This window comes from Myotis daubentonii, chromosome 6, assembly GCF_963259705.1.
Source record: "Myotis daubentonii chromosome 6, mMyoDau2.1, whole genome shotgun sequence".
Classification (NCBI taxonomy): Eukaryota; Metazoa; Chordata; class Mammalia; order Chiroptera; family Vespertilionidae; genus Myotis; species Myotis daubentonii.
This window is the reverse complement of record NC_081845.1, coordinates 68,488,137-68,498,658: the sequence shown is the minus strand read 5'-3', so window position 1 is coordinate 68,498,658 and position 10,522 is coordinate 68,488,137.

The window sequence follows — 10,522 nt, the reverse complement described above, 5'->3', positions numbered from 1 at the left end:
GGTTTCTTTATTTTGAAAGCATGTAGAAAAAAACACACCAGAGATCAATTATCAAAGGGAGTAGGAATAAACACTCATGGGACAGAGGAAAGATGGTTTAATTCAGTGGTCCCTGTGACAACTGACTTTATATTTCCAAGGCAAAGGCAACTTGATCCGCTGGCTCTTCCCTGCCTTCTCATTCTCCCTGAGAGATTCCATCTCCTCCATGGTCTCACTAACCACCAAAAGGACTCAAGTCTTTATTTCTAATCTAACTATTCCTAAGATAAGGTTCATATATCTTGATACTTAGTAGATATCATTTGTGTTGTTTATTTCACAGGTATTTCAAATTGAAGACAACCAAGCCAAATCCCCTGCCTCAATTAAACAGAAATAATACTTCTCTTTCAGTGTTAAATACTTGGATTAATGATACCATCAATGACCCAAGAAACCAAACTGAAACTTGAGAATCATCCTTCATTCCTCTATTCACTAAAACCTTTGTATCTAACACATGAACAGACTCTGCCCTTGGCTTCCTCCCTGTCACCCACAGCCTCGGGCTCCACTGCTATCACTGCATAAAAGCCTGCCTCTTTTTGCCTTTGTCTCTGAGGCTCTTTCCAAGTGCTGCCTCCTGATTTGGCCGGATCATCGCTACTATTGCCAAAACTTAGATGATTCATTAGGAACTATGGTTTGCTCACTGGCTTCTGCTTCGGAGGTGGCATTTTTAAAATTTCCCTTATGTAATAATATAATTTGTATATAATATTTTCTCACAGCTGAAGGCATTTTAACCTCTACTGTCTCATGGGAGTTGTTTTAGTTCTCATTTCAGCTCTTCCCTTAGGGCAGTGGTTCTCAACCTTGGCTGCACATTAGAATCACCTGAGAATCTTTTTAAAATCCTGATTTCTGGGCCTCATCCTCTGGAAATTCCCTTTTTTTGTTACTAGTGTTGTGGCCCCACCCCATAACAAAGAAACAATTTCCAGAGGATGAGGCCCAGAAATCAGGATTTTAAAAAGATTCCCAGGTGATTCTAATGTGCAGCCAAGATTGAGGACCACTGCCTTAGGACAGTGGTCGGCAAACTCATTAGTCAACAGAGCCAAATATCAACAGTACAAAGACTGAAATTTCTTTTGAGAGCCAAATTTTTTAAATTTAAACTATATAGGTAGGTACATTGCTATTAACTTAATTAGGGTACTCCTAAGGCTTAGGAAGAGCCACACTCAAGGGGCCAAAGAGCCGCATGCGGCTGGCGAGCCGTAGTTTGCCGACCCCAGCTTAGGGTATTGGGTCAGGTGGAGAGTGTGGGTGATAGTTAAGGGCTTAAGCTTTTTTTAAAGTTGTCAGGGCTTGTAAGCAGAAATTACAGACTAGAAGTTATCTTCATCAGGACCTTGGCTGGGCAAAGAGAGCTTAAGTGGGAGAAGCAGAAGTGGACCATTCAAGGAAGGTTGAGGTTCCTCAGGGTGGTGGTTTCAGGGCAATTCTCCATGCATAATGGAGACAAGACCCCATCAGCCAGCAATGTCTTAGAGATTGCTGTTAAAAAATCAGTGGATACAGTACACTACACTTTCCAGATTAGACAACTGATTGGGTAAGGTCACTCTGGGAAACTGTGGGCAGTGGAGTGCGACAGGCATTTGTGATAGGCATTATCTGCCAAATATATTTGTTTCTCTTTTAGGGTACATGGTGGGATTTTATTTTGCTGCCCTTTGGGCTTTGGATGTGCCCTTACGATGTGCTTTTGCAAGGGCTAAATATGAAAGGAAGTAGCATGCCCCTTTCTGGTGGAAACTGGAAGAATCAGTGATGCTTCTTTCCCTCTGCCATGATGCCTGGAAACACCCATTATCCTGGGTCCCAGTGTCCACCAAGCAGAGCAGAGCCCTCCAGCTGTCCTGAAAGGAACATGTAGCATGAGCAAGAAAGGAAAATGATAAAGTTTCTGGGGTTTGTTACTACCACAGCATAATCTGACCACTAAAATAGTCTTGAGTTTACTGGAGCAATGTACTGAAGATGAACGGATTTGAAGACCAGCTCTTACCGTTGTTCTCAGTAGTAGAAGAATCCAAAGAAATAATGGCATCACCATGGATTAAGGGACTGGCCCTTCCCTGAGATTTTTAGTAACCTATGTGACCTTTTGAGAGAGAGAGAACCCCAATGATAATTTGAAGTTGAAACTCTTGTATCAGAAGAGGCCTTGATGCAATGTTAATACGAAATATATCTCAGGTTTGTGCACTGCCATCTGTTACATATGCTCCGTGTCTAGAAATCTTTGCAGCCCAGTGTACTGGGCCTGATCCATCAAGTGCAACATTTAATCCTGACTTCTAAGACCAAAGCTTGAGCTAATACTTCATGTCTTGCTTCTCGAGAAGGCTGTTAGCATCGATTTTGCAAGTAAATATAACATTAGTGATAATAACATCGCTAATTTGTTGAATACTTAAATGTGCCAAGTAATATGTTAAGCAATTTACATGGATTATCACATTTAGTCTTTTCAATAAATCTTTGAAGGTGTTGTTACTCTCATTTACCATGTTAGGAACTTGGAAATTATAAAGGTTAAAAACTATCCGTGAGTCACACAGCTGGTAGGTGGCAGAGGCAGAATGACAGCACAGGCCTGCTTGATGCCAATGTCATTGCTCTGCAGAGCCCTCATTAATCACTTCTCACCTGGATTATTGGAACCATTGTCTAACTTCTGTCTCTGCTTCTTGTCTTGTTTTCTTCTTTAATCCTCCCCTATTCTGGGTAGAGTGATGAATAAGTGCATAATGTACATATAACCTTTCAAGTTATTTTATTAAAATTGTACTGGCTCCCAGTTGTTTCTTACATAAAATCTAAACACCTCCTGTGTCATAAGAGGCTCTCAAGGACAAGATCCTAGCTTACTTCCCAGAATAGCCTTCCACCACCCCTACCTTCCAACTTTATGCTCTTCTGATTCTAGACTGCTTTTGTTCTATCGATACTACTCATAGAAAAATGGCTATGTGCAGTCTCTCCTATAAGCAACGTTCAGGGGAAGACCCATCTACTCTTTCATCTAAATCCAACCATCATTTAGTAAGACAATTTTATCCATGGAGAGTTTTGTACTATCTCAAGCTGGGGTAGGTATTTTTATTCTCCTATAGTATTTTATGCAGCTCATTTTCATTATATAAATGTGATACTTTCAGTGCATGAGCCTTGGAATCACAAAGTCAAAAGTTTGAATGTAAAGTCTGCCACTCTCTAGTTGAATATGCTCTAAGTTATTTAGCCTCTAAAAACTCATTTTCATAGTTGCTAAAAATAATATAAGCATAGAATTTCCATGGACAGATTTTTTATCATATTTTGTTTCAGAATTATATTAAATATTGAGTTTAACACAATGTTTGACTAAAGTTAAAGTTCAATACACTATTTATTAATATTCTTATTTTAATCAACACATTTTGGAATAATTATCTAAATATGAGCTTATAAACTCCTTAATGTCAACACTCTTTTCTTCTCTACATAATGCCAAATATAGTAAGCCCTGAGTAAATATTTGTTAATTGAATGAATGGATGATAAAAAATTAGGAAGATGTCATTAAAATACTTAAAATCAAAGGGATGAACATGCACTTAGGGTTCTCAGAATGCCAAAATATTGGTATCAAAAATACAGCTCTGCATTTTGAACAATTCCACCCCATTCTACTGTATAGGAGAATGAAGAAAAAAAATGAGAAATGCTGAGTTAACAAAAATACTCCTTTCAAATTGTGTGTAAATGTCCAGTGAAGTAATAGATCTGCTCTGAGATTAAGGAGGAAACATTGGAAGCTTATAGGCTAAAGAGATTTGGAACATTTCTGAGAATAATGAGCCAAAGAGTCAATGAGGGAGAAATAGCAGCCTGCTGAGAAGTGGTCAGGGCCAGGCTGCAGCTGGTGGGCGTAAACATTGAGAAGCCCAGTCTACTTGGCTATCGTTCTTTCTCCAGCATGGATGCAAGCATAAAAGAGTGTGCCTCCCTCATGGTGGATCCCATGAAGGAGATCATCAAGGGCAATGCGAAGATTAAGTAGGCAGAGTATAGAATTTTACTATAAGCCTTTGCAGCAAACCAATCAGGTCCAAAAGAGTTAGCACGTATAGTCAGAACAAGATTAATAGAAATAAGTGAACGACTCTACCCTTGCTTGGTAATATTTACAGAGGATTGAATTTAGAGGGTTGAGAATGGTTTATGATAAAATGAATCATCACTTGAATTTTTCTTTAGAATCACAATAACCACAATAGAGAGAATGAATTCAAGTCAATTTAGAGAATTAACCTATCTAAACATAATCTACTTTGATATGATTAAAACTGACAGGCCCTATAATAAATTAATATAGATGTAATTTTTCCTGACTTCACTTTTGTATATGCTTTTAATGACATAATGGGGAAGAAATATGAAAAGGTAATAAAGAAGAGGGATCAAGGGAGGGAAGCAGTTTTAGCAAAACCTAGAATTTGAGGCATTTATTTTTAGGTATAAAAGAAAAAAGCTTTTCCTTTTATGCATCAAAAAATATTACACAGCTGATTGTTTTCAATAACACAACTTTAAATATAAATGAAATCAGACAGTATGTGTTTTGGGTGTTTTGTGGGGTTTTTTTGGTGCCCATGAAATATATCTCTTTTCATGTTCCTGCAAATTATACATAAGTGAGGTCTTATTTTCTCTTATAATAAGAAAAGTTCTCAGGGGCAGAGGGTGTCCCCACCCTCCTAGACAGCCTCTCTAGTGGACCAAGAAGAAAGTTCAACCACTTTTCTAAGTACTATTATACCCACCTTCTTATCCCAGAAAAGAAAATCGTGAGGAACACACTGGAGGGTTCAGCACTTTTTTTAAGCAAAAAGTCATCTAGCCTTCTAGAGGAATCAAAAATAAGAAATCAAACAATCCCATCTAAGTCATTTATTTGTGTTAAATAAGGGACTGGTGGATTAAGTTTCATCTATTAAGTCTGGAAGGGTATCTCATACAGATCTTTCCTGCCTCCACATCTCCATTCCTATCGGCTCTTCTTTCCATAGCCCTCTCACCCTGCCCACTTGGTATACTTTCAGTACCCATGTGATAAACCACCCTCCTCCTCCAATGTAGAATACGTGTGATTCTTGGTCGTTTGCACTTTGGTACCTGTGGACTCAGGCAGATGTTAATAAGCATTTTTTCTTTTCCCAGGAAAAAGATTTGGTTGGGCTCTGGAATAAAAACTATTTTTAAATTTTTCTAAAGGCAAAGGAGTTGCATTTACAGCACACATGAGAAAGACTATTCTATTCTGAGGTGCCAGAGATACTTTAGTGAAGACTTTTTTTTTTTTTTTTTTTTTTTAGCTGAGATGTGAGAATAATGCTTACAACTACAGTAGAAAATGGGGACAAAGAAGGGAAAGAGGGGATATATTGAAATAGAGCTTTGCCTTCATGATAGTGTTTAAATATCATATCTCTGTAATTAAAATATACAGGAAGCATTACTAATTGTATTTGCTGAAATTAATGTGTATTGGCAGAGAAAATGGATATCCTGAAAATTTTCATATCATTATTACCTTTCAACAAATATTGCATGTCTTCATAATCTATACTAAAATTTGGCTTTGCCTTTCTTCAAAACAAACCTGGTAACAATTTATAAAGGATAAATAGGTATTAAAGAAATATGAAATGTTCTAAAGTAAAATAGCAAAAAATTCCTTATATATATATTGAGGATTCATTGAATCATAATAATAATGTAGTAATAAAAAATTGGCATTGAATCACAACATATTTCCCAAATGGCATGATTATATAGTAGATGTAATTGCATTTGCATTTGATAATACAATACACGTTATATTTGTATTTGGCTGAGACATGATAGGATATGTTCTAAAATGTATGTAACCTGTCCATAATGAGAGAGGGGGGCGCTGATGGCAATCCTTTCCTATAACCATTTTGGCCAGCTGGAATGTGGCACACCATCACATTTCTCTCTTTTCATATTAAATCTGAACTGTGTCCATATGCTAGAGTAGTAGGAAGTGCCCAAAGGGGAGGACTCACAGTTCCTTCACCTTAAATATCAGACATACACAGAATCCTATATAATAAAAGCCTAATACGCAAATTGACTAAACAGCAGAACGACCGGTCACTATGATGCGCACTGACCACCAGGGGGCAGATGCTCAATGCAGGAGCTTCCCCCAGTCTGCAGACCCCAGGCTGGACAAGGCAGGTGCCGGGGGGGGGGGGGGGGTTGGGGGGGCCTCCGCTTGCCCTGCTAGTTGCCCCACAGAGGGAGGCGACTGGCAGCGGCAGCGGGGGCCAGGGCCGGCAAGCAGGCAGTGCCAGGCTGGCCAAGGTGAGTGCCAGCAGAGTCCCCACCATCTCCCCACAGATTGGCCCTGATCTCTGGTTAGGCCTAGGGACCCTACCCATGCATGAATTTTGTGCACTGTGCCTCTAGTTATTTAATAACCCTATGGCTTTTCTCATAGAAAAGGAACAATTTATACATTAATTGCATGATAAAAAGAAAACTAGAAAATCCAGTCAGATAACATGCCTCTGCTTTGGTCTGCCATTGTTTTTGGTTTGGTGAGAAAAGATTGTTTTTGATACTAGTCCCTTGTGTTTTGCTGCAAACTGTATTCATTTCTGTGAACATGTACTTGATCACCCAGATGCCGAGCCAGGCTACATTGTCTGTTCATGAGACGTCAGCCCTGTTTTTCTTTCTCCGACTCCAATCACTGAGCTCTGCATAACATGGTCTATTGAAAAGGCAAGCCACCAAGACATATGTATATATTACAGGGTATGTTTATTATATTATCTACTTCAAGTAATCAGTAAATTATACACTAATGGGAACTACACAACTTGGGTAAAACTCACATGGGCTTACAGTTAAGCAAATAAGTTAGATGGACACATAAAGAATTTTGTATGCCATATGCATGCTCATGTTATCTGGAACATTTTTTTTTTTGTTTAGCTAATTCACATATCAAATTTTTCAAACTTTTGGGTCCTGTTTTCCCCATGTTTTCCTAGCCCTATCAATTGAAAATATGTATCAACATTAAAATCTACTGCTTTAAAGGATTTCTCAGTAATTTATAAAAATATACAATCAGCATCACATTACTAATAATCTCAGTAATTATGTCTTTTTAAAATGAATGTGATGCTAGAGATAAAAATAAATCAAATGGAGGTGCTCATGTTCTTTTTCTGGTAGTGTTTCATTAATTCTTAAAACTTCTAATAATACTGATATGATTACTGTATCAATCAATTTTCTAGATTCCGGAGGAACAATAACAACAAAAAAGCTGTTAATATGATGCAAACTTGAAAAGACTTCATCTGGTAGGGCAGACAAGTATATTAACCACATAAACTTTTTAGGTGCCTTATAAAAACAATGGTAAATTATCAAAGGAGCACAGAGACCAAAGCAACTAACTCATAAAGTCTACCTGGTAGTCTTCCACCAAAAGATACCATTTCAAGTGTACAAAAAATCATAACAGTAACGAAGTTGGAAGAAAATATTCTGAGGATTTGGCCTGTGTTATAACAAGACCTTCATCCAGAAAATAGGAAACATATGGAAGTTATTTTAATAGTAGAAGTAAATAGAAATTAATCAAGTACATTGGAGGAGTTAGGAGGACAAATAAGTCTGAGTATTCTCAGGAATTCTACATTGTAAATATTGATATGTAAAGAGTCAGTGTTTAAAACACCCATGTAATGTTCTTCTTTTCCTTCTTCTAGTTAATGACTTTTGATGTAGTCCATCATAGATATCTGTACGTGGATTTGTTGCTGAAGGAGTGCAATAAGAATTACTGTTCAGATTATGCATGCTGAGCTATTTTAGTAGGAGATTTTTCCAAATTTGTTTCCAGATATATCCAATCTGATAATTTGAATTATTCATTTGGGTAACATTCTGTGTCATTTTGATAAAAATGTTTTATTTACTACTGATTTTCTATGATCTGGTTAGTGCATGGCACAGGGTGGGCATTTAATAATTTTGTTTAACTAATAAAGAAAGAATGTGCCATGAAAAGGAAATATTAAGTCAAAGTCTCTCATGGCAGGATCAATGTTGGTAAGAAAGACCTTGGACTAAAGTGGAATGAGTTCCCAGGAAGTGTAAGAAGATGAGGATAAGGAGGTTATCAGTGGTCAGATCTTGAGGACTCTTACAGAACAAGATTAAAAAATTGAATTATACTTTAAAAGGGATAGAATGCTTTTGTAGGATTTTGCACTGAGTGTGGGTGTATGGGTGTGTCACGGGCTCTTATGCTTTTTAAAAGATCATTCTGCCTTTTGGGTGGAGATCATACTATAAGTGTAAAAAAATAGAAATAAGGAGAAGAATCAGAAGGCCTTTAATTGTCCTGGTTTATTTGAAGTTGGTTATGGTAGAAGTAATGAGCAGTGGTTATGTTTTAAAGGTAAACCCAATAGGAATTGTGGGTGAATCGGTTGTGGCATGTCAAGGACAAATCAAGATTGGCTCCTAGGAAATAAAATACTGTAAACCTAGTGGCTGCAAACAACACACATTTATCATCCCCTAGTTCCTGTGGATCAGGTGTCAGGACACAGCTTTCTGGGGCCCTCGCATAGGATCTCCCACAATTATGATCAAGGCATCAGATGGGTCCTCATCTGGAGACTCTGCTGGAGAAGAATTTGCTGCCAATGTCACTCAAGTTGCAGGCAGAAATCATCTCCTGGTGGTTGTGGAACTGAAGGCACCAAATTCTTTCTGCCCTTTGGCTGGAGTTGCCCGTCAACTCCTAGAGACCGCCCTCAGCTTCTTGCCATGGGGGCCTTCAAACATGGCCACTTGCTTCTTGAAAGCTGGCAAGATGGGTTTCTAAAATAAGTCCACTAGCAAGATTGTTTACCATAATCAATGAATTGACATTTTGTCACCTGTGCCATATTCTATCAGTAGAACTAAGTCAATGTCCAATCTAGACAGGAAAGGGGGTTATACTAGAAGTTAGGAATCATGAGGGTTCGTGTTTAAATTTGTCCATCACAGATGGAAAATGGCCAAGTCTCTAATGACATAATGATGCAGCTGAACTAACCATGGAATCACTTCAGAGCTACTGTTTATAAGTGAGACAATAAAAGTCCTTACTCTCTACAGCCACTTTTGGTGAGAAACTGTGCTACTTCCAGCAAGAGAAATTTAAAAAAAAAATTGCTTTTCTGACATAGGGACAAGAAATATTAAGACCTTTCATTTGAGGGCCTCTATTTTCTCTTTGAATTAGAGGCAGATGATGTATTTGAGCTTTATCATGAATGAAGGTTGAACATAGCCGCTGTAGTGAGTAGGAAAGGGAGCTGATTTAGGATCACATACTAGAAATTTCAGGTAGTGTTTAGGGCCCAAATGAGATTAGAAACAGCTAAGACGAGATTAGTCACAACAATGTGCAAACTGAATTTTTCCTCACTGCTCAACAGCCTAGGTCTGAATGGAGAAAGTAGACAGTTAATTGGCTAAATGAGAGCTGGTAAACAAAGAAGTCTTGGGAGAACAAACTATTGGCAAGAGAATCGATAAATTGATGACTAACATGATCTATCTTGATGGAATAAGAAGCCAAAAAAGAATTGTCCTGGTGAGCTGGAAAAAATAGTCAGAAATATGCTCTCTAAATGTAGTTAGAAATCAGATCTAAAAGGAATAAAGGAGTGAGCAACCTGAAGAAATAGGCAGGAAGTGCAATATAAGACTCCAGAAGTAAAAAAAAAATATTGTTACAGAAAACCTACTCCAGACTGTGAAAAATGTGGGAGTAACCAATATGGAATGGGAAAAAGAGTCTTAGAAATTGAAGGCAAAGAAATGGGAAGTCAGAATGCTCAGCCTTTTCCTTCTCATAGCACACACAAACTACTAAACACTACTAAACACTACTAAAATTCTGCAACACACCAAAAATATATTTTTTTGTCAATCTGACAATAATAGGTATAATTTTCATTGATTTACAAAAAAGTAATAATGGTAATTACATACCATTTTTTTGCTCCAAAAATGACCTTTTAAAAAATTAAGTGCCTATCTTTATATGTAAGGATTTCTGTTACTAAGAATTAACCAATCACACCCAACCTTAATATGTGATGTGACCGATAACATACAAATCTATTATATGACGTGTGTGTGTGTGTGTGTGTGTGTGTGTGTGTGTGTGTTTCAAGACAGGACCTTCACACCAGACAGCTATTGTTATGTTGGCTGTTGTCACTTTTTATTTGAAAGTCTAAGGGAAAAGATGTCAGTGCCCCTGACTAAATTGTCAGGTATTGCCTATTTTAAAAAGTCTTGTGGCACTCCAGTGTGCTGCTCTAAGGATTGCTGGTATTGACCCCAGGATAATGGCAAGACTTAAGGC